The sequence below is a fragment of the Felis catus genome, chromosome B3 (genome assembly GCF_018350175.1).
Source record: "Felis catus isolate Fca126 chromosome B3, F.catus_Fca126_mat1.0, whole genome shotgun sequence".
In the NCBI taxonomy this organism is placed as follows: Eukaryota; Metazoa; Chordata; class Mammalia; order Carnivora; family Felidae; genus Felis; species Felis catus.
The window spans coordinates 105726526-105752027 of NC_058373.1; the positions used below are offsets into that span (position 1 = coordinate 105726526).

Genomic DNA, 25502 nt, shown 5'->3' on the forward strand with positions numbered 1-25502 from the left:
CGCTCAACCGACTGAGCCACCCAGGCGCCCCTTATTTGCATTGATTTTAAGCGTCCGTCATTTCATTTCTAGTACTAATGTGAATGAGGTTAAAATGCAAGAAATTACAAGTCTTGTGTCCCTCAGCAATATTCCACCATTTGACAGAGATATACGTAGGTAGGCATAACAAATTTCTGGATGCCTATGTCCATATTATCACTTTTGTATAATTTTAGTTTTGTATTAATTGTATTTTCTAACTTTCCTTCAATAAACACGTATTTAGGTTTTATATTGTAGATTTTATAAATATATTTTTATTTGTGTATTTATTCGTATTGAATAATAAGAAAGTTTAAAACATATTTAAGAGGATCAAATGAAAACTAGGAAGCCAACCATTGTCGTTTAAGACTCAGTCTGTAAAATTCTAATGCAAGGACACACACACACACACACACACACACACACACACTGCATCTGAAGCCAAGAGAAACACATGATCTAATTTATTCCTGTGGGAGAGTATTATGATTAAGACAATGTTTAGGGAAACACATGATTTCTGTTCTCGTATGTATAGTGAAGGGGTAAAGGGTCAGGAGCGCCCCCAATGGCTTATGGTTCTAAAGGAAAGGAACATAGTCAGTGTGCCCTGCAAGCTTGTGACGGCAGGAAACATGTCAGCCATCTTCACTAATGTATTTCCAGAGCTTAGCACAATGCCTGTTTATTCGCTGGCAGTATGGAGTTAAGCATACCTACCTTTCAGTTGTTAGGAGGATTAAATGAACACAGGATTGAGATAATATAGTATTTGACTGGTCTGGTTGTCTATTGTGTAACAAACAACCCAAGGTGTTGTGGCCGGAAATAACCACAATTATTATTTTGTCCTGTCGTTTAGGTGGGGCGCGGTGGAAATAGCTTGCTCCTGCTTCATTCGGGCTTCAGGTGGGGCGGTTTGAAAACAAGGCCTGTAATCACCTACAGGCTCAAGGCTTGCTCACTCATAGCTCTGGTGGTGATGCTGCCGTCAGTTGAGTCTGATTGGGGGGCCGTCAAGCGAGAGCACTTACATGTGACCTCCCCTTGTGGCCTGAGCTTCCTCACAATGTCATCCTTGGGTTGGAAGAGTGAATGTCCCAAGACTGAGAGCCAGAGAGAACTCCTGTGATCTTGCCTTGGAAGGTTGCAGTGTTACCTCTGCCGTGTTGTCTTTGTTTAGGCGACATTCACAGTGGTCACCTCAACTTCAAGAGGAAGGAAAGTAGACTCTACTGCTTGACGAAAAGTGTGCAGGACCAGGAATATGGCTGTGGCCTTTTATTTGAAAATACTCTTAACATCCTGACGCACAATGGGATACTGAAAATTTGACATAATTTTTATGTTAAGATGAGATGTTGGCTAGGTGTGATTAATCATTCTATTTCTGCTTAGGCTAACTTTCCTCAAATATGTCACTTTTTAATGACGGTGTAGCCTTTTTTTTATTTATTTATTTTAGCGTTTATTTATTTTTGAGAGAGAGAGAGCCAGCAGGGGAGGGAGACATACAGAATCTGAAGCAGGCTCAGCACAGAGCCCCATGCAGGGCTTGAACTCACGAACCACAAGATCCTGACCTGAGCCAAAGTTGGATGCTTAACTGACTGAGCCACCCGACAGTGTGGCTTTTTATAGCAAGAAATTAGATTTTTCTGGTGTGAGAAGGTCCTGGATTCCTGGTGAGTAATCTGAATTTCCAGTAGAGATTTGAGAGCTAGATCCTAATCACGCCCTTTCATTCTGGAAAATTTATTTGAAATGAGAATGAAAATGAGCAAAATTACGGATGCATTTTCAAGCAAAGGCAAAAATAAGATTACTTCAGTACATGGGTACATTTTGCTCAAGTGTAACAATGGGCAAGGGGTTGGGGGGTAGCTCTATGGAAGCAGAGAGTGAGAACAAGTGGTGTGGTTACTGTAACTACACAAGTTTTCCTGGGAACAGATTTTTAAATCCTATTTTGTGTTCACATTGGACCTTCTGGACTTCTGAGCAGAATAAAGTAAAATTCCCTCCAGTGTTGAGGTAAAGGAGAGGTCTCTGCCTCCACTATTTGGACAGCTGGAACCCCCTCTCTTTAACCTCCTGGAACAGACAGGGTGCCGGCTTCCAGGCCCTGGGAGTATTGCATTTCCTCCTGCTCCGCGACCGAGAAAGGTGTGAGGAAAGCCTTTGTTTTAGTCCTTTAGAAGCCAGAATGACCATAAGCAAAGAGTTGTCAGATTCAGAGACCACACAAATGAAATAACCTGGGCATTAAAAAAAAATCATCTGTGTTTCTGAAGTGGGAAAAAAATGCTTCAGGTCTCTGTTTAATTGGTAAGTTCGGACATGTTTCAAGACGGGCATTCATTTACTCATTCATTTAATAAGTATCTATTGAAAGCCAACTATATGCTGGGTACCAAGCTGGATGCTCAAAATAATAAGATAAGCAAAAGGAACAAGGTTCTTGCCCTCGCAGGTCTTATGGCTAGGAGAGACCAAATATGGGAATTCTGTTAGTTCTGAGGTTTAGAGTAGCCACAGTATAGCACAGGCTGGGATAGGAGCTGGGAAGAATTAAAGTCAATGGGTCAGTTATACTATGCCACCATGCATGATAGTTTCCCTGGGGACTCATAGCCTCAAAGGAGACCAGAAAACAGAGGTGAAGTTTCATGTCCATGGGGCCTGTGTCCAGAGACTGGCAGAGACTAGAATCTGAACCTGTAATAGAACCCCCATTTCAGGACCTAGAATGGGTAGATGTGACCGCTTTCCAGAAGGAGGCAGAACACTACAGCTACTTGTAGTTGGTGATGAAGATACAGGCAGATATTGGCCTACAGCAAAGGCAACATACTCTTCTTTTTTTTTTTTTTTTTGAGCCACAATTATTTATTCCTAGAAATGGACTGTGAGGAAATAATCATAGGCGAGTGCAAAGATTTATTTACAAGGGTGCTTAATACAGATCTCTTTATAAGTAGGAAAAAAGGAGGAAGAAGAAGAGGAAGAAGAGTTGAAGGAGAAGGAAGAAAAGGAAAAAAATGGGAAGATATTGAGCACCCCTATGAGGTAAATAAATGTGATACTTGTTACTGCACAATATTACACAATCCTAAAATAATGGTTACTAAAGACTATGAGAGGTCTTTTTTGTTGTTTAAATTATACCTATGAGGGATACACAACAAAATGTTAGCAATAAGTTTAACTGGCTATTAAGATTTCAGGTTATTTTATTTTATTCTATTTTTTTTAATTTGGATTCAAGTTAGTTAACATATAATGTAGTATTGGTTTCAGGAGTAGAATTTAGTGATTCATCACTTACATGTAACACCCAGTGCTCATCCCAACAAGTGCCCTCCTTAATGCCCATCACTCATTTAGCCCATGCCCCCACCCCACACCCCTCCAGAAACCCTCAGTTTGTTCTCTATAATTAAGAGTCTCTTATGGTTTGCCTCCATCTCTGTTTAATTTAATGTTTATATATATATATTTTTTTAATTTTTTTTTCAACGTTTATTTATTTTTGGGACAGAGAGAGACAGAGCATGAACGGGGGAGGGGCAGAGAGAGAGGGAGACACAGAATCGGAAACAGGCTCCAGGCTCTGAGCCGTCAGCCCAGAGCCTGACGCGGGGCTCGAACTCACGGACCGCGAGATCGTGACCTGAGCCGAAGTCGGACGCTTAACTGACTGCGCCACCCAGGCGCCCTTAATGTTTATATTTTGAGAGAGACAGACAGAGTATGAGTGGGCAAGGGGCAGAGGGATAAAGGGACACAGAATCTGAAGCAAGCTCCAGGCTCTGAGCTGTCAGCACAGAAACTGATGTGGGGCTCAAAATCATGAACGGTGGGATCATGACCTGAGCTGAAGTCAGATGCCTAACTGACTGAGCCTCCTAGGCACCCTGCTTCCCTCTCTGTTTTTACCTTATTTTATTTTTCCTTCCCTTCCCCTATGTTCATCTGTTTTGTTTCTTAAATTCCACATATGAATGAAATCATGTGATATCTGTCTTTCTCTGACTGACTAATTTCGCTTAGCATAATACACGCTAGTTCCATCCATGTTGTTGCAAATGGCAAGGTTTCCTTCTTTTTGATTGCCGAGTCATACTCCATTGTATATATATACCACATCTTTATCCATTCATCAGTCGATGGACATTTGGGCTCTCTCCATAATTTGGCTACTGTTGATTGCACTGCTATAAACAGTGCATGTGCGCCTTCGAATCAACATTTTTGTATCCTTTCAATAAATACCTAGTAGTGCAATTGTTGGGTCATAGGGTAGCTATATTTTGAACTTTTTGAAGAACCTCCATACTGTTTTCCAGAGTGGCTGCACCAGTTTGCATTCCCACCAGCAGTGCAAAAGTGTTGCCCTTTCGCCACATCCTTGCCAGCATCTGTTGCTTCCTGAGTTGTTAATTTTAGCCATTCTGACATGGCCGCATCATTCTTCCTACCAGAGGAAGAGACGGAGAGAAAGAGAGAGTGGACCCCCTAACCCAGTGTTGAGATCATCTCTCTCTGTGGCGCTTTCCTACCCCAAATCAAAGCTCCTTATATTCCATTTTGTCTTCTGTCTTCTTTGTGGTGAAGAATGGGTTTCAGAGTGAATCACATGAAACAAATATGGCTTTCCCTGAGTCTCTAGAGAGACCGAGTTATCCCCCAAGCTTTATTCCAAAATTTATTATTTTTTATAGCATCACTAAATGAAAAGATCGCCTGAGTGCCAGAAATGTATCCAAAATGCTTAAAAGGGCACCAAAAATGTATTGGTTTCATCAAGATACCTGACAAACTTTCTCATGGTACCCTTGTACATAAACTTGAGAAATTAGATACCTAAGTGGCAAAAATATATCTCAACAATACTGATGAATTAACCAGTGCTAATCTGGACCTATGTTTCTCAGACTTGAGTAATATGTAGAGCCATTGTAAAGGAAATCTAGTCTTGGACCTCTCAAATATTGATTTAGAATTTTTTTTTTATTTATTTTTGAGACAGGGAGAGACAGAGCATGAATGGGGGAGGGTCAGAGAGAGAGGGAGACACAGAATCTGAAACAGGCTCCAGACTCTGAGCTGTCAGCACAGAGCCCGACGCGGGGCTCGAACTCACAGACAGTGAGATCGTGACCTGAGCCGAAGTCGGACGCTTAACCGACTGAGCCACCCAGGCGCCCCTGATTTAGAATTTTAATTGTGATATTACTCAAGCATAAAAACCTAAAACTAGAAATAAGTAATTTACGCCTACAGGCCTATTCAACAATAAATATTAAAATCATAACAAATACATAAAGCAAATAAAAACAACATAAGTTAATAGTATTCATTTAACATGACAGATAAGGTTCACTGACACTAATGTTGAATTTAATTTAAAAAATTTTTTTTCAACGTTTTTTATTTTATTTTTGGGACAGAGAGAGACAGAGCATGAACGGGGGAGGGGCAGAGAGAGAGGGAGACACACAGAATCGGAAACAGGCTCCAGGCTCCGAGCCATCAGCCCAGAGCCTGACGCAGGGCTCGAACTCACAGACCGCGAGATCGTGACCTGGCTGAAGTCGGACGCTTAACCGACTGCGCCACCCAGGCGCCCCATGTTGAATTTAATTTTAAAATGATGAGGCTTCATGTCAGGTTCTATAACTTGCAACATTCTGGCTTCACTTGTTTCCAGTGCAGAAAAGGCTTACTTGCATAAATATGCTGTACAAACTGAAATTTAAAACTCCAAGGATTTGTTTCATAGTGCGAGTTAGTCAAATGTTATAATTTGTCAAAATTCTGTAAGCAAGAAATTCTTACATGCCAATTTTTATTAATTGCTAAAGATTAGCATCAAGGTTAATATTTTTAGGGAATTGAAATCCACATTAAATAGGAATTTAATCCATTTAGTTCTGGAAGTGGGAACAGAATTTCTTTACACTTACTATAACATTTGCTGCTAAGTTGGCATTCGGGAAGAAAAGTTAAATATTATTTTCAAAACTATTCAATCAACAACAAGGATTTTTTTGAGCACATTTCTCAAGCTACTCTGTGCTCCGTGAGCACAGATCTGTCATTACATTTCTCCAGTTGGACTGCCAGAAACCTTTCTTTGTGTAGGATGCCATGAAATTATTTAGTTTCCACACGGCATGAGCACAGTGGCGGGGATAAGCGTGAGCTCAAACACTAAGATGAAGTAGCGACACTCAGTGTTAAGACAATCACCAGATGATAAAGAATATGTTCACATTATTTTTTAAAGATCATCATTCAGTGTGAATCCACATTTAAAATTCTGATTTCAAAATTATTGCTCCGAGTGGATTTTTTGAGCATTTCGTAGCTTAATGCTTGAAACTGCTCAACAAATGGTAACTATTCTATTATTGTTGTTGCTATTTATTTATTTAAAACCTTTGGTTGGCAACATAGCCAAAAGAAAAGGGGCCAGTACCAGAGCAAGGATTCAGTCTTTTTTTTTTTTTTTTTTAAATCTTGTATTGACTCGCTAATTCAGCTTGGATATCAGCTTGGATATCTCTGTACCTAAGGTTTCCTATCCATGAATGAGACTGAAATCTTCTAGCATTGTTGGGAAAATCGTATGGGTTTAAGATTTGATTCAATAGATGTCAATTATGTAAAATCCCCAAGGTAAATCATACGGCATTTATGCCAGTGTCTGAAAATCAAACAATGCTGCACACGTCTTAGATATTCCTTTAATAGACATGAGCCAATTTGTAGAAAATAAATTTCTCAGCAATAATAACAACAACAATAAACCCACTCAGGAACAGAGCATCAAATCATTGCCCCCTGGACAACTTTTTTGTTATTCTACCAAACTATAGTGATTATTCTCAAATGAGACTTTCTGAAGCTGAGAAAATATTCAGTGAAGGAATTCTTTGAATTCATGAATAGGCTTCAGGGAATGTAAGTTTCCGAAATGTATCCAACATTTAGTGTGTGTGTGTGTGTGTGTGTGTACACATGTGTGCACGTATCTGAGGGAGAAAGGTTTCCATCTCATCAGATTCACAAATGTGTATAAGAACCAACATGAATACGGACCACTGTTTTGGAATGAAACTCCTAACTCCTAATACCACTTGAGAATTAATGCTTCACTTTAACCTGAAACTAGGCTGTTTTTATGGAATCATTTTTCTAGGAATGCTCTCTAGGGTGCTCCAGTATTAGCTCTCACCATAATTATGTGATGCAAAGCATTAATAAATTTAATAAGGGCTTGTAACATCCTTCTTTATCTTGATCAAATATAAATAAAGACTCGAGATTAAATACTGGTACATAACTGCAACCCCTGAGCTGATGCACTGGACTGTGTTACTTGATTTGGAATTATAGTATTAACTAGCCAAAAATTTGTGGTGCTCCATAAACATGAACTTGACCTTTATAGATGAAACCCATTGAAATGACAGAGCATCTTTTTAGTTAAGTGAACACGAATCAGCATTTATCTGGGACTTAATAGCTGCAGCCTGGCTCTAGCCTTGTTCTTTTATTGAGGCATATTGTGAGATCCTAAGTGTGCAGTTCAATTTTGAGAAATGCTTGCACTTACACCCGGTCAAGGTACAGAGCACTACTATTACTTTAGAAAGTTCCCTTGTTCCCCTTCTCAAGCATTCTCCTTTCTAGAGACTGATTTGGTTTCTCTCATGACGCCTTCCTTTATTTTAGAGTTTATCCTAATTTCTTATTTAGAAAACAACCCGACTGTAGCATAGACAATGTTTCCAACCTGTGTTTCCTAGAGTCTTAAAGATCCTTGAAGTTTGCGTGGGAGCCACTGTTGGAAGATGGGAGAGAGAGCTGAGGGAGAATCTCAGAGAGATCTAGACTATTCCTCAACTCCTATTTCAACTGGAGCAGCTTCCTTTGAACTCTTTTATAAATTGGAATTCCATGTGGGATTGGTTGTAACAGGGGTTCTGCTTCTTTTAAAATATTATCTGGCAAGGCTACTGTGCCAAAAATAACTGCACTGTTTTAATCGAGCCATTATAGAATCGAACTCTTACAATGACAGTTTAGGCTTCGTAAGACCCAAGTGAGTGAGCGGAAGTTAGCAGTTGTGCAGAATGAAGTCTCACAACACAAGGTGGTTGCACATGGAAGCGAATAGCATAGGAATTGGGAAGGCAATTCCCGATTGTGTTCTCCAGGTCATGTAGAGAAGTTTATTAATTCTGAGATGATGCTCTCGCCTTTTAGATCATATTTCCTCTAGTAAGACGATCACTTCTCCAGTACGATGATCAAGTCAATCTTTTGCCTTGAAATCAACTAGACTCAGACTGGCCAGAGACTCTTGTGACAGTATCTAACTAGGCATTACCCTATTTTCTCCCTAAAATCCAATTTCATTGCTTTGTGAATTTCAACCTAAAGTCTACTTGTACTTAGAAGTTTTCCTTCAATGTAAGAGACCATCAGTTGTGCACACTACAAATATTCTTGCATTTATGGCAGAAAAATACAGGAAACTGTCTGGAATAAAATGTATTTGTATGAATTATCAGTTCCTAGTTGCTTAAGTTTTATAAAGAACCTATTAGAGGAGGATCTTTGTTGGTTGGCTGTTTTGATGTAGCTTTTAATTTTATCTCCAAAATGATGGGGTGTAAACAATACTATTTGATATTTGTATCCCAATTTATAGTTTGCAAAAATACCACATATTTGTTATAACATCCCTTAAAAGTATGTATTATTACCTCCATTTTAATTTTTTTTGTAATGTTTACTTACTTTTTAGAGAGAAAGACAGAGAGTGATCAGGGTAGGGGCAGAGAGCGGGGGAGACACAGAATCCGAAGCAGGCTCCAGGCTCTGAGCTGTCAGCACAGAGCCCATTGCGGGTCTCGAACCCACAAACCTTGTGATCATGACCTGAGCCGAAGTCAGATGCCCACACGACTGAGCCACCCAGGCGCCCCTTATTATCTCCACTTTAAAGGTGAGTGAACTGAGGCACTGATAGCTTAAGTGACCTGCTCACAGAGGTAGAGAATACTAGAATTTAGTATCCATTTGAATTGCTAACTCACTAGTATTGTGTCATGTATCCAGTGCCTACTACTGTTTACCTACATTTTTAGTACTGGTGTGTTTAGTTAAGAGACAATGAGTAGGCAAATGTCCTTTCCTGAGATCTCTGTGTCACCCCATTTATGAGCCCATTTTTAAATTTTTTTTTTTTAACATTTATTTATTTTTGGGACAGAGAGAGACAGAGCATGAACGGGGGAGGGGCAGAGAGAGGGGGAGACACAGAATCGGAAACAGGCTCCAGGCTCTGAGCCATCAGCCCAGAGCCTGACGCAGGGCTCGAACTCACGGACCGCGAGATCGTGACCTGGCTGAAGTCGGACGCTTAACCGACTGCGCCACCCAGGCGCCCCAATGAGCCCATTTTTAATGTTGTCTTTAGCTTTTAATGAAATTGGCATCTTCCCTCGTAAATATTTTTCAATTTTAATTTTAAAAAGCTGTTTCCATTGGGAGAGAAGAGGAAATCATTTCCGAAAACTTGAGAAAGTGCCAGGAAAAGCTAAATGATTAATTTCCCATAAACTGCATCAGGCATTTCATTTTGGCAAGTGACTCTGAATTAGAAACCTTCCTTAGACTGAAGATAAAAATCTTTGTGAGATTCTCTGAACCAGGAAAAGGCATATTTAACTGGATGGTGGGAAAGACAAAAACATAGGAAAAGGGCTTCTGGGAAAAGACCCCCCTAGAATAAGTAGCCCCAGAAATGCCTATTAAATGCTCAGTGAACAAGCCAAGTTTGCTAAAAAATGTGTCCAGCCTGATAAGCTGGCCGATGAAGGGCCAGATGATAAGCAAGGACTGAAAATATCATTTTGAAACAAATGATCACCTCACCGAATGCACCATTACTAACAATGTATACTCTCCATCAAAGAGGAAGCAAGCATTTAGTCACACGTGGGAGAATCGGGGCCGGAAAGGAGATAGGAGTCTAGCAGAGGATAACATTACAGTCTTGGGTCAAAATGGAGCCATGAATCTGGATGAGTCATTGAAGGACTGAATTCCTTCAGATACCGTAGAGGAGAGTCAGTCAGGAGGAGGCTCACTGGCAGAGAAAGCCATTGACAAAGGGGGAGACGGGCAGAGGGACAAAAAAGGCTTTGCAGGTTGTTAGGATCCAGGACAGCCACAGGAGGGCAGCAAACGCAGCATAGATGGAAGTTCTTGAGTGTCCTTGAATGAAGCGTTTTCTCAAGATATAAACCCACCACAGAATCTACGTTTAAAACTGCTGGGAGTCAATGAAATATTTTTTCATGAGTTTAATGCAATTTAATCCAAAATAACGTTTATATGTAGTTTAAAGATTCAAAGATTTATGTAGAAGTGGGTCTTGTGAAAGGATTTTCCAAGTAGGGAAAAACCAGAAGATGCTTTCTTCCTTTCCTTATTTTCTCTTTGTCTGCTATGCTGGGTAGAGAATTCTAGGATTAGTAATTAAGAATTCAGGACAAAGCCTATGGCCTTTCTTCGATGTTGTGGAAAGCAGGCAGCTAAAGATATACTAACATTTTCAATGAAAACACAGGATGAATGAAAGTGTACCTGAGGAAATTGACAATTGGTTGATGAAACTCCTTAATTGCCTAATTAAGTAGTTAGTTAAACTGCTTAATAAAATTATGCCTGGGGGCTGCAATAAGGCTCCCTCCAGAAAGGACTCTCTTACCTACTCCTTGTGCTCCTATGAGTTTTCAAAAGTTGTATGGAGGAAAAAGCCTAGATTTTTGTTTAAATCACTTTTCTCTTCAAAAAGCAAAAAGAGAATCCTTAACTGAAAAAGAAAATATGATTCTAGTAGGTCATCTGAGTGGTCCCCAGAATAGACATGTTGATATGTTACTAGCTAATTTTGACCTGTGAACGGACCAAATTACTTCAATTTAAGGACAGGAAGACTTCTTCTTTAGGAAGACTTCAACTTCAGAGGAAGTGGGTGAATCTACTCTATAATGTTGGGAGAGTGACCAAAAGACCAACTAAAATGAAAAATACTATTTTTTTTTCATAGAATATATTCCTCTCACTATTGTCTCTTGAGGCCTGAATTCCCTGCCTTTTTTTTTATTTTTATAAAACTCTGCTAAGGTATCAAACACAAATAGACATTAACCAGGAATTCCCATCCTAGGAAAGGATTCCCAGAAATGATCAGAGATGCAAAAAGTGACTTACGTTTAATGATGTCTTCAGAGATGAGTGTTTTACTTACATTTGAGAATGTGAAAATAACACAAAAATCCTATTTCAAGCCTTTGCATGATTTGTTTTTCACAACAAGCGTAGGAGAGAGGTGTTACTATTATATCCATTTTACATATGAGGAAACTAAGGCTCCAAGAGGTTAAGCAACTTGTCCATGACCACAGACCGAAAAAGTGGAGTTGGAAGGGCACCTGGGTGGCTCAGTTGGTTAAGCGTCCAACTCTGGCTCAGGTCATGATCTCGTGGCTCGTGAGTTTGAGCCCCACATCTGTGCTGACAGCACAGAGCCTACTTCTTCAGAGTCTCTGTCTCCCTGTCTCTCTGCCCCTCTCCTGCTTGTGTTCTCTCTCTGTCTCAAAAATAAATACACATTTAAAAAAAAAGAATAAAAGGAAATAATAGAACAACAAAAAGATCAAACACAGTGTACAACAAATTCAATTAGGGGCGCCTGGGTGGCTCAGTTGGTTGAACGGCCGACTTCGGCTCAGGTCACGATCTCGCGGTCCGTGAGTTCGAACCCCACATCGGGCTCTGTGCTGACAGCTCGGAGCCTGGATCCTGTTTCCGATTCTGTGTCTCCCTCTCTCTGACCCTCTCCCGTTCATGCTCTGTCTCTCTCTGTCTCAAAAATAAATAAACGTTAAAAAAAAATTAAAAAAAACAATAAAAAAAAAACAAATTCAATTAAAGGCACATAGCTAAAATAAGATTTAAAAAAAAAAAGGAAGAAACAGCTCCAGAAAGCCTGAGGTTCATACGATTTTAGTTCACAGCTCTTCAGGCTGTAGAAGTTATACAAGTCCAGGAAAAGTCTTCTTAAATTTCTTATAGAATTCTGTGAGGTAAAAAACAAAATAAAACAAAAACAAAACAAAACAACAACAACAACAACAGAGGTATCCCTATAGCCTCGTGATGAAGGTAGGTCTGTCTAGATTTTTTTTTTTTAAACCTTCTATTAAAGAAACAGCCAACTCACTTTGGTCCAGCTCCAACTGCTCTTTCCCTGGTCCCAGTGGAAATGCAAAGCCTCTGCCTTATTCCTGCTCAGGCAGACTGGCAAGTCCATATTTTGTTCTTGCTTTTTTCACGAAGGCATCATTTTTCACGAGAAAATGCGTAATTGATTGTGCGTGTGCACATCACACCCACGCCTGGGGAACCCTAACTGGAGAGTCCACAAGAGGCAGTTGCCTAATTTGCAAGCACAGCCTCAAAAAGTAAAACAAGAATAACCATACTCATCAAGTTCCCCAATGATTGGGGCTATCTATACCTTGCATGCCTTCTAGGATCCAGCAGCACCATGAAATTATTTTGGCTTAGAAACTCTGCTTGGGTTTTACCTTTTATTTGTTCAGTCTCCCCTTCTCAGCTCCTTGAAATGGTAGAAGTCTACCATTTCTACCCAGTAGAAGTCAGTGGTCCTGCTGAGTGAACCAACCCTGTTTGAGTCCTGAGCAGAAAACGATGAATCGTAGTTATTCTCAACATTAGGTGTTTTCTAAACTCTTAGCCTTGAAATGTATTGAGACTTTGAATCCTCTAAATAAACATTAAGTGAGAGTGGTATTTTGGTTATGTGATATATGTTAATGTTTAAAGTTAGGAGAAGTTGGGGCGCCTGGGTGGCGCAGTCGGTTAAGCATCTGACTTCAGCCAGGTCACGATCTCACGGTCCGTGAGTTCGAGCCCCGCATCGGGCTCTGGGCTGATGGCTCGGAGCCTGGAGCCTGTTTCCGATTCTGTGTCTCCCTCTCTCTCTGCCCCTCCCCCGTTCATGCTCTGTCTCTCTCTGTCCCAAAAATAAAATAAAAAACGTTGAAAAAAAATTTAAAAAAAATAAAGTTAGGAAAAGTAGATAAGTCTGAAGAAAAGTAAAAACCATGTAAATGCTATTAGTTTAAGATAAATTCTGTTAACATATTGTGACAGGTCCTTTGGTTTTGTGTTTTTGTGTGGGTGCACATTTTTATTTATTCTTTAAACCTTTAACAGGTATTGGTTGTGTGTAAGTCGTGCTGTAGGAACCAGGTATAGAAAATACAGTGCTAAAAATAAAGTCCTTCCTTTCATGGAGCTTATATTCTAGGATATTTTATAAAAAGTGAATCCTCCTGGGGCACCTGGGTGACTCAGTAGGTTAAACGTCAAACTCTTGATTTCAGCCCAGGTCCTGATCCCAGGGTTGTGGGATTGAGCCTCACGTCAGGCTCCGTGCTGAGCATGGGGCCTGCTTAAGATTTTCTTTCTCTCCCTCTGCCCCTCTCCCCTGCTTGTTCTCTCTCTCTCTCTTTAAAAAGAAAAAGTGTATTCTTCCACATCTGCAATTTTAAAACTTGCTTTTTATCAATTTAAAATATACTTCACATCATTCATGCTAAATACAGATCTATGCAATAATTTTAAATGACTGTTTAATAGGTTAGCATTAGAGTGCTAGCTTTTTTTATCCAGTTCCATAATTTGAACAGATAGTTTCCATTGTGTTTTGCTATTATTGCGGGAACAACTTTTTGGAGGAATTTTGTACATTGGCACATAAATAAACAGACACGTTTACTCAATTACATCTATAAGATAAATTTCTTGCTCCAGTGTTTTGAGTTCTAGACTCTAGCCCTCTTTCCACACCAGTATGTAGATCTATTTTATCATTATCTTTATATTGCCTTCTATGCATAGTCCATTTTCTAAAAGCAGTTCCCTACTTATTATTATTATGAAAAGTGAAGAAATAAGTATTCTTGTGCCCATACCTAGGTACGTTTCTATGAGTACTCATTCCCTTGTTTAAATAAACTTTAAAAATGAAATATAGACTTGGTATAAAAAAAAAAGTAGAGAAGCATATTAAGTGGAAAATCTAAGCTCCATCCCATCTCCTGTTCAACTCCTTGGAGTTAAGGAGTTCAACTCCTGGGGTTAAATCACAGACATTATCTATGCATTTATTTCTTTTATGAATTTCCTCCACATACCCTGTATGCGCTAATGCTGTTTTCAATCACATAGCATCCATTCTCTCTTGTTTGCGACAGCACTCTGATTTTGTGGCGTGCCCACTCTTCCCCCAGTAAATCTACTCCAGCTACCCTGGCTTCCCCAATGTTCTTCACACACATAAAAATGAACTAATATTCTAGTTTCAGGGCTTTTGCATTTGTCACTGCCACTGCCTGGAAAGCCTACTCCTAGATCCTCACAACTCTCCTCCTTAATCCTTTAGGTCTTTGCCCAACGTTTATCTTGTCAGTGAGGTATTCCCTAGTTGTGCCATTTAAAATGGCAGTCCCCACCATAGCAACATCTTTCTAGATAGATCTCCTGATGTCTCTTGGGACTACATCAAAATAAAAAGCTTCTGCACAGAAAAGAAAGCAATCAACAGAACAAAAAGCCAACATTCTGAATGGGAGAAGGTATTTGCCAATGGCATATCTGTTAAAAGATTGGTATCCAAAATATATAAAGAACTTCTATAACTCAACACCCAAAAAACAAATGGGGAGAAGACCTAGACATTTCTCCAAAGAAGACATCCAGATGGCTCACAGACACATGAAAAGATTTTCAACATCAATCATCGTCAGGGAAATACAAATCAAAACCACAATGAGATACCACCTCACACCTGTCAGAATGGTTAAAATAAAAGACACAAGAAACAACAAGTGTTGGCAAGGATGTGGAGAAAAGCGAACCCTCTTGCACTGGTGGTGGGAATGTAAACTGGTGCAGCCCCTGCGGAAGAAGAATGGAGATTAGTCAAAAAATTAAAAATAGAACTACCATATGATCCACTAATTCCACCACTGGGTATTTACCTAAAGAATATGAAAATACTAATTCAAAAACATATATGCACCCCATGTTTATTGTGTATTACAGCATTATTTATAATAGCCAAATTATGGAAGCAGCCCATGTTCGTCTGTAGGTGAATGGATAAAGAAGATGTGAGTATATATATGAATATGCACACACACACACACACACACACACACACACACACAATGGAATAATACTCAGCCTTAAAAAGAATGAAATCTCCATTACAACAACATGGATGGATCTAGAGGGTATAATACTAAGTGAAACAAGTCAAAGAAAGACAAATACTACGTAATTTCACTCAAACATGGAATTTAAGAAACGAAACAATCAAAGAGAAAAAGAAATAAACAACAACAACAACAAAAACCCAGACTCTTACATAATAGAGACCAAACGGGTGGCTACCAGAAGGGAAGTGGGTGGGAGGATGGGTAACGTATAGAATTGTTGAATCACTATATTGTATACCTGAAATTAATATAACAATGCACATTATACTGGAATCTTATTTTATTTTTTTTTCTTTTTATTTTTTTTTATATGAAATTTATTGACAAATTAGTTTCCATACAACACCCAGTGCTCATCCCAAAAGGTGCCCTCCTCAATACCCATCACCCACCCTCTCCTCCCTCCCACCCCCCATCAACCCTCAGTTTGTTCTCAGTTTTTAAGAGTCTCTTATGCTTTGGCTCTCTCCCACTCTAACCTGTTTTTTTTTTTTCCTTCCCCTCCCCCATGGGTTCCTGTTAATTTCTCAGGGTCCACATAAGAGTGAAACCATATGGTATCTGTCTTTCTCTGTATGGCTTATTTCACTTAGCATCACACTCTCCAGTTCCATCCACGTTGCTACAAAAGGCCATATTTCATTTTTTCTCATTGCCACGTAATATTCCATTGTGTATATAAACCACAATTTCTTTATCCATTCATCAGTTGATGGACATTTAGGCTCTTTCCATAATTTGGCTATTGTTGAGAGTGCTGCTATGAACATTGGGGTACAAGTGGCCCTATGCATCAGTACTCCTGTATCCCTTGGATAAATTCCTAGCAGTGCTATTGCTGGGTCATAGGGTAGGTCTATTTTTAATTTTCTGAGGAACCTCCACACTGCTTTCCAGAGCGGCTGCACCAATTTGCATTCCCACCAACAGTGCAAGAGGGTTCCCGTTTCTCCACATCCTCTCCAGCATCTATAGTCTCCTGATTTGTTCATTTTGGCCACTCTGACTGGCGTGAGGTGATACCTGAGTGTGGTTTTGATTTGTATTTCCCTGATAAGGAGCGACGCTGAACATCTTTTCATGTGCCTGTTGGCCATCCAGATGTCTTCTTTAGAGAAGTGTCTATTCATGTTTTCTGCCCATTTCTTCACTGGGTTATTTGTTTTTCGGGTGTGGAGTTTGGTGAGCTCTTTATAGATTTTGGATACTAGCCCTTTGTCCGATATGTCATTTGCGAATATCTTTTCCCATTCCGTTGGTTGCCTTTTAGTTTTGTTGGTTGTTTCCTTTGCTGTGCAGAAGCTTTTTATCTTCATAAGGTCCCAGTAATTCACTTTTGCTTTTAATTCCCTTGCCTTTGGGGATGTGTCGAGTAAGAGATTGCTACGGCTGAGGTCAGTATACTGGAATTTTAAAAGACAAGCAATTTTCTAAAAAAGTGGCGGCCCCCTGGCCCCTCACTTCCACCACTCCCTTCATGATTCTACTCTCTTCTAGGGCATTCTTCATCATCTCACTTTCTGTGTATCTTACCGATTGATTGATTGATTTGTTATTTGAACCCTCCCACTAGGATGCAAGTTCCAGGAAGACAAGAATTATTGTCTATTTTGTCCACTGTTATATCCTCAGTGCCAGAAGAGATAATAAACAGGTACTCAACTGATATTTATTTAATACATGAATGAATAGTATTGAAGGGCACCCATAAGTTTGGGGCTATTTAGACATTATTTTGAATCTCACCTTATTGAGGTCACAATGGCTGTGTGATCTTGGACAAATTTCTTACATTGTCTAAGCTTCAGTTTCTTCATCTGTAAAAACAGCAGAATTAAAATTACTTTATATGGTGTTAAAGTGGATCAGAAAGATTCAATCATGATAAGTGTCTAGAACAGCAGAGCTTCCTTTTTTCATCCTCTTCCTCCTTCTTCTTCTGTACTTCTTCCTCCCCCTCCTCCTCCCTTTCCTCCTCTTCTTTAGGTTACTATTTTGAAGTAAAAAGCATAACATTGATAATTTTCTTCCCTAGAGTTCCAACTTGTTATTTAGCGTCTGGGAGCTTCCCTCTGTAGTAAGCTGACCCATCTTACCCTTCAGTGTGTCCCAGCATTACAATGCAGGTGACACTGCCAGTTCAATAGTGATCTGCCACTAGGACATTTGAATACAGGGACACCGTGACCTCCTTCTACACAGTTTGGGATAGCCATAAAGGTTGGTCCAAGTTTAAAGTCACTCATGTCCACAAAAACCTGGAACAGTTCCAATGTTTCCCTCAGAGTTTGGGAGACACATTCTTGGTTCACACTCAAACAGCTGTCTCATTCCTAGTTCACAACAGCCAGGAATAAATTAGTGGAAGAAGAATCCCACTTGGTTCTTTGGGGTTCAAGAAAAGGAGAAATGACCCATTCACGTTTCCCAGACTTATTCCCAGAAACTTTGGGTCAAGACCCCATCCCCAAGTTTGTTCATTACCACATTTCCATTCTCTCAACAAACATTTTTTTTAAAGTAACACTAGAGGGACGTCACCATCAAATGTGCCATGCCGATTCTTTCTGCAAAGACAATTATTACACCTAGTTATAAAGTCATAAAAGCTATTTATTGAGACGTTATCTTGTGTCAGGCAGTCTGCACAGAAACTCAAATCCAAAATGATAATGCAAGGGCATGATGAAATCTACATTACAGATGAGAAAATAGATTCAGAGGCATTAGCTATCCAGGGTCACAAACTACATAATGACTGAACCAGGAATCAAACCCAATGCTGCCAAACTCCAAAGCCTATGATTTTTGCAATAGTTTATATTGTCTCTGGATATTATAATCTAGAGAGGAAAATACGAAGTTTGTCAATAATACAAGCTATATGGAAATTATTCAGTTGCATCCAAGAAGCATTTCTGGGTGGGTAAAACCCTATTAGGTATTCAAAGGGGGTATAACTTGAATAAGGTAAAGTCTATCTACACCTTTTGTGGGGGACGGAGCTTGAATATATGCTATAATTGAGTTAACAGCAGAGAAATTTCTCTCTACTTAGGATCAGAGAGGTCATCACAGATGATGTCACGTATCCAAGTCTGGAAGACTGAAGAACATTTCAGCATGCAGACAAAGGTAGAAAGAACACAGGTAAAGCAGAGGCCTGACAGTATTGAGCATGAGTCTGAAGGGACAAGAGTTGAAGTGGTCTGAAGGAGTGAATATAAAGAGGTTCCCAATGGGAGCCACATCATTGCCAAGAAAGGGATCTATCCTGGCCTGATAGAACAGGAAGCGTGAGCCGAATGAGGCCACAGCAAAGATGTAGCAGGTGAGGACAGTGTGGGTGTAGAATGTCTGTGAATCACATTCCTGGGCAAGATCAACGGGAAGGATGTGGTAATAATATGGAGGCGACTGTGTTAGAACTAGCTGTCCCCAAGGCTCTAGGTGGAACTGTGGAGTGAAAGGCTCATTTAGACCGGCTCAAAATGTCCCTTTTCAGCAATCCAGCCTACAAGTCTGAATCGCAAAACTTTCGATCTAGCGGTAGGATTACTTTGAAATTGCCTCACTAGAGTGGGGGGCCTGGTCTTGGGTGACAGGGATGGTGGGGAGCAGCCTTGGCTTGGTAGTATGACTGGAGAATACACCTCCAAGTGGTACTAATGAAAGGTTTAAAATCTTCCAGGCCAATGTGTTATCCCAAGAGATCAATGAAAGCCCTGGTGCAAAACATGGCTAAAGCAGATGCATTCGTTTGTTTGTTTTTTTTAATTTTTTTTCAACATTTATTTATTTTTGGGACAGAGAGAGACAGAGCATGAATGGGGGAGGGGCAGAGAGAGAGGGAGACACAGAATCGGAGGCAGGCTCCAGGCTCTGAGTCATCAGCCCAGAGCCCGACGCGGGGCTCGAACTCATGGACCGAGAGATCGTGACCTGAGCTGAAGTCGGACGCTCAACCGACTGAGCCACCCAGGTGCCCCGATGCATTCGTTTTTAATGCTCTTCTAAGTAATGGCTCCTGAAAGTATTCTTTTTTTTTAATTGCAATACAACTGACATTAACATTGTTGTAGTTTTAGGTCATAATTATTTGATTTCTCCTTCTTCTTAACATTTTACTGAAGCCAGGCAGACCTAAGGAAAACTCAGAGTAGATTTAACTCAGATATTTTTCTTTTTTTTTTTTAGTCACAGTATTTATTGTTAGTTTAAACATGGAAATAGAAGATCATAAAAGCATATTATTATTCTGGTGGAAATGGAAAAGTGAAAGGACTGCTTAGACGAGATCGTACTGATTTATTGTCGTTTTGAATTATTTACATGCAGTATGCTTAAATGTACTATTTGACATTGGAAATGTATATTAATAACTGACTCTGATATGTTTACTTGTGTAATGTTGCTATTAGGGTACATATCAGATGTTTTAAGCATATGGGCTTTAAATGTGCTTGTGATTGTCATGTTTTCTTAGAGTTCTGGGTATCACATACAAAATATGTAGTCACATGCTTTCATTAAAAAAAATTTTTTTTGACATTTATTTACTATTGAGAAACAGAGAGAGACAGAGCATGAGCAGGGGAGGGGCAGAGAGAGAGCAGGAGACACAGAATCTGAAGCAGGCTCCAGGCCCTGAGCTGTCAGCACAGAGCCCAACACAGGCCTCGAACTCACAAACCTCGAGATCATGCCCTGAGCCAAAGCTGGTCGCTTAACCGACTGAGCCACCCAGGCGCCCCAGGAGCTTTATTTTTAAAACCCCATTGGCAAAGAAAGCCCAGCCGAGTGATGAGGGTCCGTGCTACTGAGGTTTGCCCCATCCATTCTCTAAAGTGGAAGAGGCAGATTTGAGTGGAGAACACTGCTTCTTCAAAGCTATGAATGCCTGTCTCAAAGCAATGTCCCAGAGGCACGTGAAACACACAGGGACTTCACCTTTCTTACTATCAGAATCTGGCCTCATTCAGCTAAGAGTCTCCTTGATCTTGCCGGCAATGATACCGTTCCTTTCTGCTTCATGCTTGCAGAGCTGGAGGTAAAGGAATCCGGATACAGACTAGATACTCCTGCCACACTGTTGCTGCTACTACAAATACCACCCCGGCTTCAACCACTAGCTAAGATTTCCTATTCGGTAGACTTCATTCTAAGGGTTTACATGTCTTACCTCGTTTAACCATTGTAACAACCCTATCAAGTAGCTATTATTATCTCCATTTTACAGAGGAAGGTAACACAGCAAGGATACGTAAGTTACTGCTAGTAACTGGTACAGTGTGGATGATCTAACGTAATCCATGTTATCAATTAAAGCATCAACGTTGTACTCTTTTAAAAACGTTCGCTGGACATACTCCATAGTAAAATGTCCTCTCAGGAAATTGAATAACTGAGTCGTTTGGCGAACTTCGACCCTGCCATATTTCCCTATCTCCCCAAATAGCACAATTCAGCTTTTTTTTTGTTTTTTGTTTTTTTTTTTTTTTTTAAAGTAAGCAGATTTCTAGTCAAGAACAAAGTGGAGTTATTTTTCTGTTACCATGACTATTTAGGATTGGTCTCTTTTGTCTAGTTGTTTAAAGGTAGGTTAGTAAAAGGGAGTTCACATTCTGTGCCTGAGAATTTTGTTTTGCTTTGTTATATTGGGTTTCTTTTGAGAGGACACTACACTTTACATGAAAGTGATTTGAATTCTCTGACCCTCATTCCAGTATAGAAAGAGGAGATAAACACCAGATTCCAGAAGGCCACACTGTTGCTCACCTATATACTGTACCTTGTGCTTGGGGCGATGATATTTTAAGCCTTGGAGAAAGACTTGGAAGTACAGGAGCACCAGCTGGCAGTTAAAACAAAAATTGCGTTTCTGGAAAAGCGTTCTAGTATGACTCAAGAAGATGTGGAACTCTTCGTGCAGGTAAGAGATGAAGACACGGTTATTTTCAGAGTCATAAGACTGCTACCTATGCAGAGAAGCCATTGGATGTGAGATTCTGTGCAATAACTTCCTTCGTTGAGACTACATAGAGTTTACCCAAACAGGAAACTACATCTTAGCTGTGGGCCAGACAGGGAAGAGTAGGAATAAGAAATCATGCAGGCTGGAAAGAGGAAAGAAAGCAGCAGATAATAGGAAGGTGGAAGAAGGTGGAAGTCAGAGAAGGAATCAATTACAACGCAATCACCACATGAGTATAAAAACTAAAAATATTCTGATTGAAACGATCCTTTTCAGTATTCCAGAGAAAGTGCAGACAGATGTTCCGAAAAGGAGATCAGACTTTGGCAGGAAATACGGCTTAGTTCCCTTCCACTTTTTCCAGAGAGTGTTATGGTCTAAATTCTGGGCACATTTCCCTTAAATCTTTCCTTATGCTATCTTTTGTGGTAGAGTAAATATAATTTTAATGTAGGCATTCTTATCACTCTTTTTCTTTACCGTTTGTACAGTTTATGTCTTTCCCAACTTTAATGTCACAAAAACACCTTCTTAAACATTCTTCTAAAAGTCTTAAAATTTTGTTTTTTTTTACATTTAAATAGTTAATTTCTAATTAAATTATTAACCTGGATTGTGTATGCATGTGTGTGTATGTGTATGTGTAAAGTACGATCTAGTTGAACATATTTTTTCTCTATAAAGAGTCCATTGTTCCAGAACAATTTATTGATTAATTCATTATTTCTCATTACTTTTCGTGTTACCTCTATCGTATTCTGGGTTCTCATTTGGACATAAATTTGTTTCTGGCTTTTGATTCTATTCCCTCCTATTTAAATTACAATAGCCTTGGGGCGCCTGGGTGGCGCAGTCGGTTAAGCATCCGACTTCAGCCAGGTCATGATCTCGCGGTCCGTGAGTTCGAGCCCCGCGTCAGGCTCTGGGCTGATGGCTCGGAGCCTGGAGCCTGTTTCCGATTCTGTGTCTCCCTCTCTCTCTGCCCCTCCCCCGTTCATGCTCTGTCTCTCTCTGTCCCAAAAATAAATTAAAAAAAACGTTGAAAAAAAATTAAAAAAAAAAATTACAATAGCCTTGCAAAAAGTCCTGGAATAAACTTTCCTATTCTTGGGTTTAAATTTCAAGGTCAGATTGTCAAATTTATGATGGATTCTGCTGGGGTTTTGACTGAAATTTCTTTGAATTTGGGGAGAACTATTATGTGATGATATTGACTATTCTTAAGGGCAAACTGGAATCACTTAGTATAAAGGAATCATGTAATGCAGTCTTTTACGGCTGGCTTCTTCCATTTGGCATGATTTTGTTTCGTTTTATTTTGTTGGGGGGTTGAGTTTGTTTTTTTAGTATAGTTGGCATACAATGTTACATCATTTCAGGTGTATAACAGTGACTTGAGAAGTTTATACATTATGTTCACCACAAGTAGCTACAGTCTGGATGCATCACTATTACGATATTATTGACTATATTTCTTATGCTGTGCATTTCATTCCTGTGACTTATTTATTCTGTAACTGTAATCCTGTATCTTCCATGCCTCTTCATCTATTTTCCCAACCTCCCACCCCCTCCCCTTTGGCAACCATAAGTTTATTCTCTGCGTTCATAGTCTGATTCTATTCTTTATTTGTTCATTTGTTTTTTGTTTTATTATATATTCCGTTTATGAGTAAAATCATATGGTATTTGTCTTTCTTAATCTAATTTATTTCGCTTGGCATAGTACCCTCTAGATCTGTCCATGTTGTCTCAAATAACACAAGACATCCTTTTTATGGCTGTGTAGTATTCTATAATGTAGATGATAGATGGATGGATAGATACATACATACATATATACATACATATGTACATACATACCAACCACATCTTCCTTATCCATTTGTCTATTGGTGGACACAGGTTGCTTCCATATCTTGGCTATTATTAACAATGTTGCAATAAATATAGCGATGTGTATATCTTTTCCAATTAGTGTTTTTATTTTCTCTGGGTAAACAATAGTGGAATTATTGGATCATATGGGATTTCTAATTTTAATTTTTTGAGGAACCTCCACACTGTTGACATTAGGCTACATTACTGCATTTATCAGTATGTCTTTTCTTTTTATTGCTGAGTAGTATTCTATTATATATCTATACCAAAATTTGTTAATGCATTCACAGTGATGAGCCTTGAGTTGTTTTTAGGTTCGTCTATCATAAATGAAGCTGCTACAAATATTTTTTTATGTAAGTATTTGTGAGGAAACATGTTTTTATTTTGTTTTGGTAAATGCCTAGGGAAGGAATTACTATGGAAATTACTATGTGAAATGAACTATGCGGGTGAGTATGTATGACTCTATAGGAAACTGCCAAACAGAGTGATTCTCCAGAGTGGTTATGTCATTTTACACTCCATTCAGCAAAAGTGAAAATTCAATTGCTCTACACCCACCAAAAAAATGATGTTGTAAAGTCTCTTAGCCCATCTAATGATATCTCAATGTGATTTTAATTTGCACTTCCCTAATGACTATTTATCTTGAGCATTTTCATGAGATTATTGGCCATTTTTATATCATCTCTTGTGAGTGTCTGTTCAAATCTTTTGCCCTTGTTTTCATTTGTCTTGTTAATGCAGAGTTATAAGTGTTTGGTATACATTTTGGGGAAAAGCACTTTGTCAGGCATATGAATTGCCAATATTTGCTCCTAGACTGTGGATTGATTTTCATTTTCTTGGTGGTTTCTTTTGAAGAGAATTGTATTTTTTTTTTTTATAAATTCTAGTCTATAATTTTTTCTCTTAAGGGTTGTGCTTTTTGTGTTCTATTTAAGAAGTTTTCAGCTACACTAAAATCACAAAGATTTCCAGAAGTTTTATAGTTTGGTTTTTATATGTATCTATACGATACATCTCAAGTTATTTTTGGTGAATTGTGTGAGGTAAGCATCAAGGTTTGGTGGTGGTGTTCTTAATGCGCACAACCTGTTGTATCAAAATCACTTGTTGAAAAGACTATCTGTTTTTTCATAGATTGCCATGGCAACTTTGTCCAAAGTCGATTGACCGGGCTCCCGTAATGGGTAAGGTAGAGTAAGCACACTGCACGCTTTCTGCCCCCCAGAATGTAACTATAAAATCTAGAAAGAATAGAGGCGCCTGGGTGGCGCAGTCGGTTAAGCGTCCGACTTCAGCCAGGTCACGATCTTGCGGTCCATGAGTTCGAGCCCCGCGTCGGGCTCTGGGCTGATGGCTCAGAGCCTGGAGCCTGTTTCCGATTCTGTGTCTCCCTCTCTCTCTGCCCCTCGCCCGTTCATGCTCTGTCTCTCTCTGTCCCAAAAATAAATAAATGTTGAAAATCTAGAAAGAATATATAGATCAGGTATTTGAAGAATCTGAAAAGTAAATAGTAGCAGCAAGATATTGAGGAAGAACACCAGAATTTGAAGCACTGTACTGGCAGAGAATTAACCATTTTCCCCGCTCTGGTATCCCCCCCCCCCCCCCCCGGACTAACCTTAATGCACTCAAAAGTCAGAAGTGAATAGTCAGAGAGCTCTTGGAGACACCCTCTAGTTCTGGCTCAGGAGCAGGAAGGGAGCTCTTATGGCTCAGAGAACGTGTGGAAATTCTCCCATTTATTCCTTTTCTTCATTGTCTTGCACCCAAGCTGTCAGGCAATCCTAGGGTGGTGACAAAAGCAACAGTGGAAGCAACAAGGAAGCCACAAGAGGCAAAGTTCTGAGGGAAATTCTGTTCCCTGAAGTTGTAGTTTCAAGGCCAGAGCCAAATCCTTCACCTTTTCTTCCTTCTTTCTCTCTGCCCCACTGTCTGGCCCCAGATATGGTGCAATCATGAAAGTAGTAGCTGGTTTCTGGCTAGAAGACCAACAAGGGGAGCCCCCAGGAATAGGAAAGGGAGATCACAGAGAGGAAGCTGTTTGGGAAAGTGAGCCTATCAAACTGCTGAAGATCTGGACTCACCCGGACATGCACATGCCTGGATCTGATCCTAATTTGCACATCAAAGACTTTGAGCACCGAGCTAGTGGGTAGGCCTGAGTCTGGGTCTCAGACTGACCCCCGAGGGATGGACATGTGGGACAGGTC

The 25502-nt window shown here is 39.7% G+C and overlaps 1 long non-coding RNA gene across 1 annotated transcript in view; it reads left to right on the top strand.

The window, feature by feature from the left end:
• Positions 1-19163, top strand: part of LOC111560882 — a 92014-nt gene extending 72851 nt beyond the window's left edge. Inside the window, exons 7-9 of the long non-coding RNA XR_006599654.1 lie at positions 3006-3096; positions 16999-17079; positions 18484-19163. This is a non-coding gene — a long non-coding RNA (uncharacterized LOC111560882). The remainder of the gene's footprint in view (positions 1-3005; positions 3097-16998; positions 17080-18483) is intronic.
• The last annotated feature ends 6339 nt before the right edge of the window (positions 19164-25502 follow it).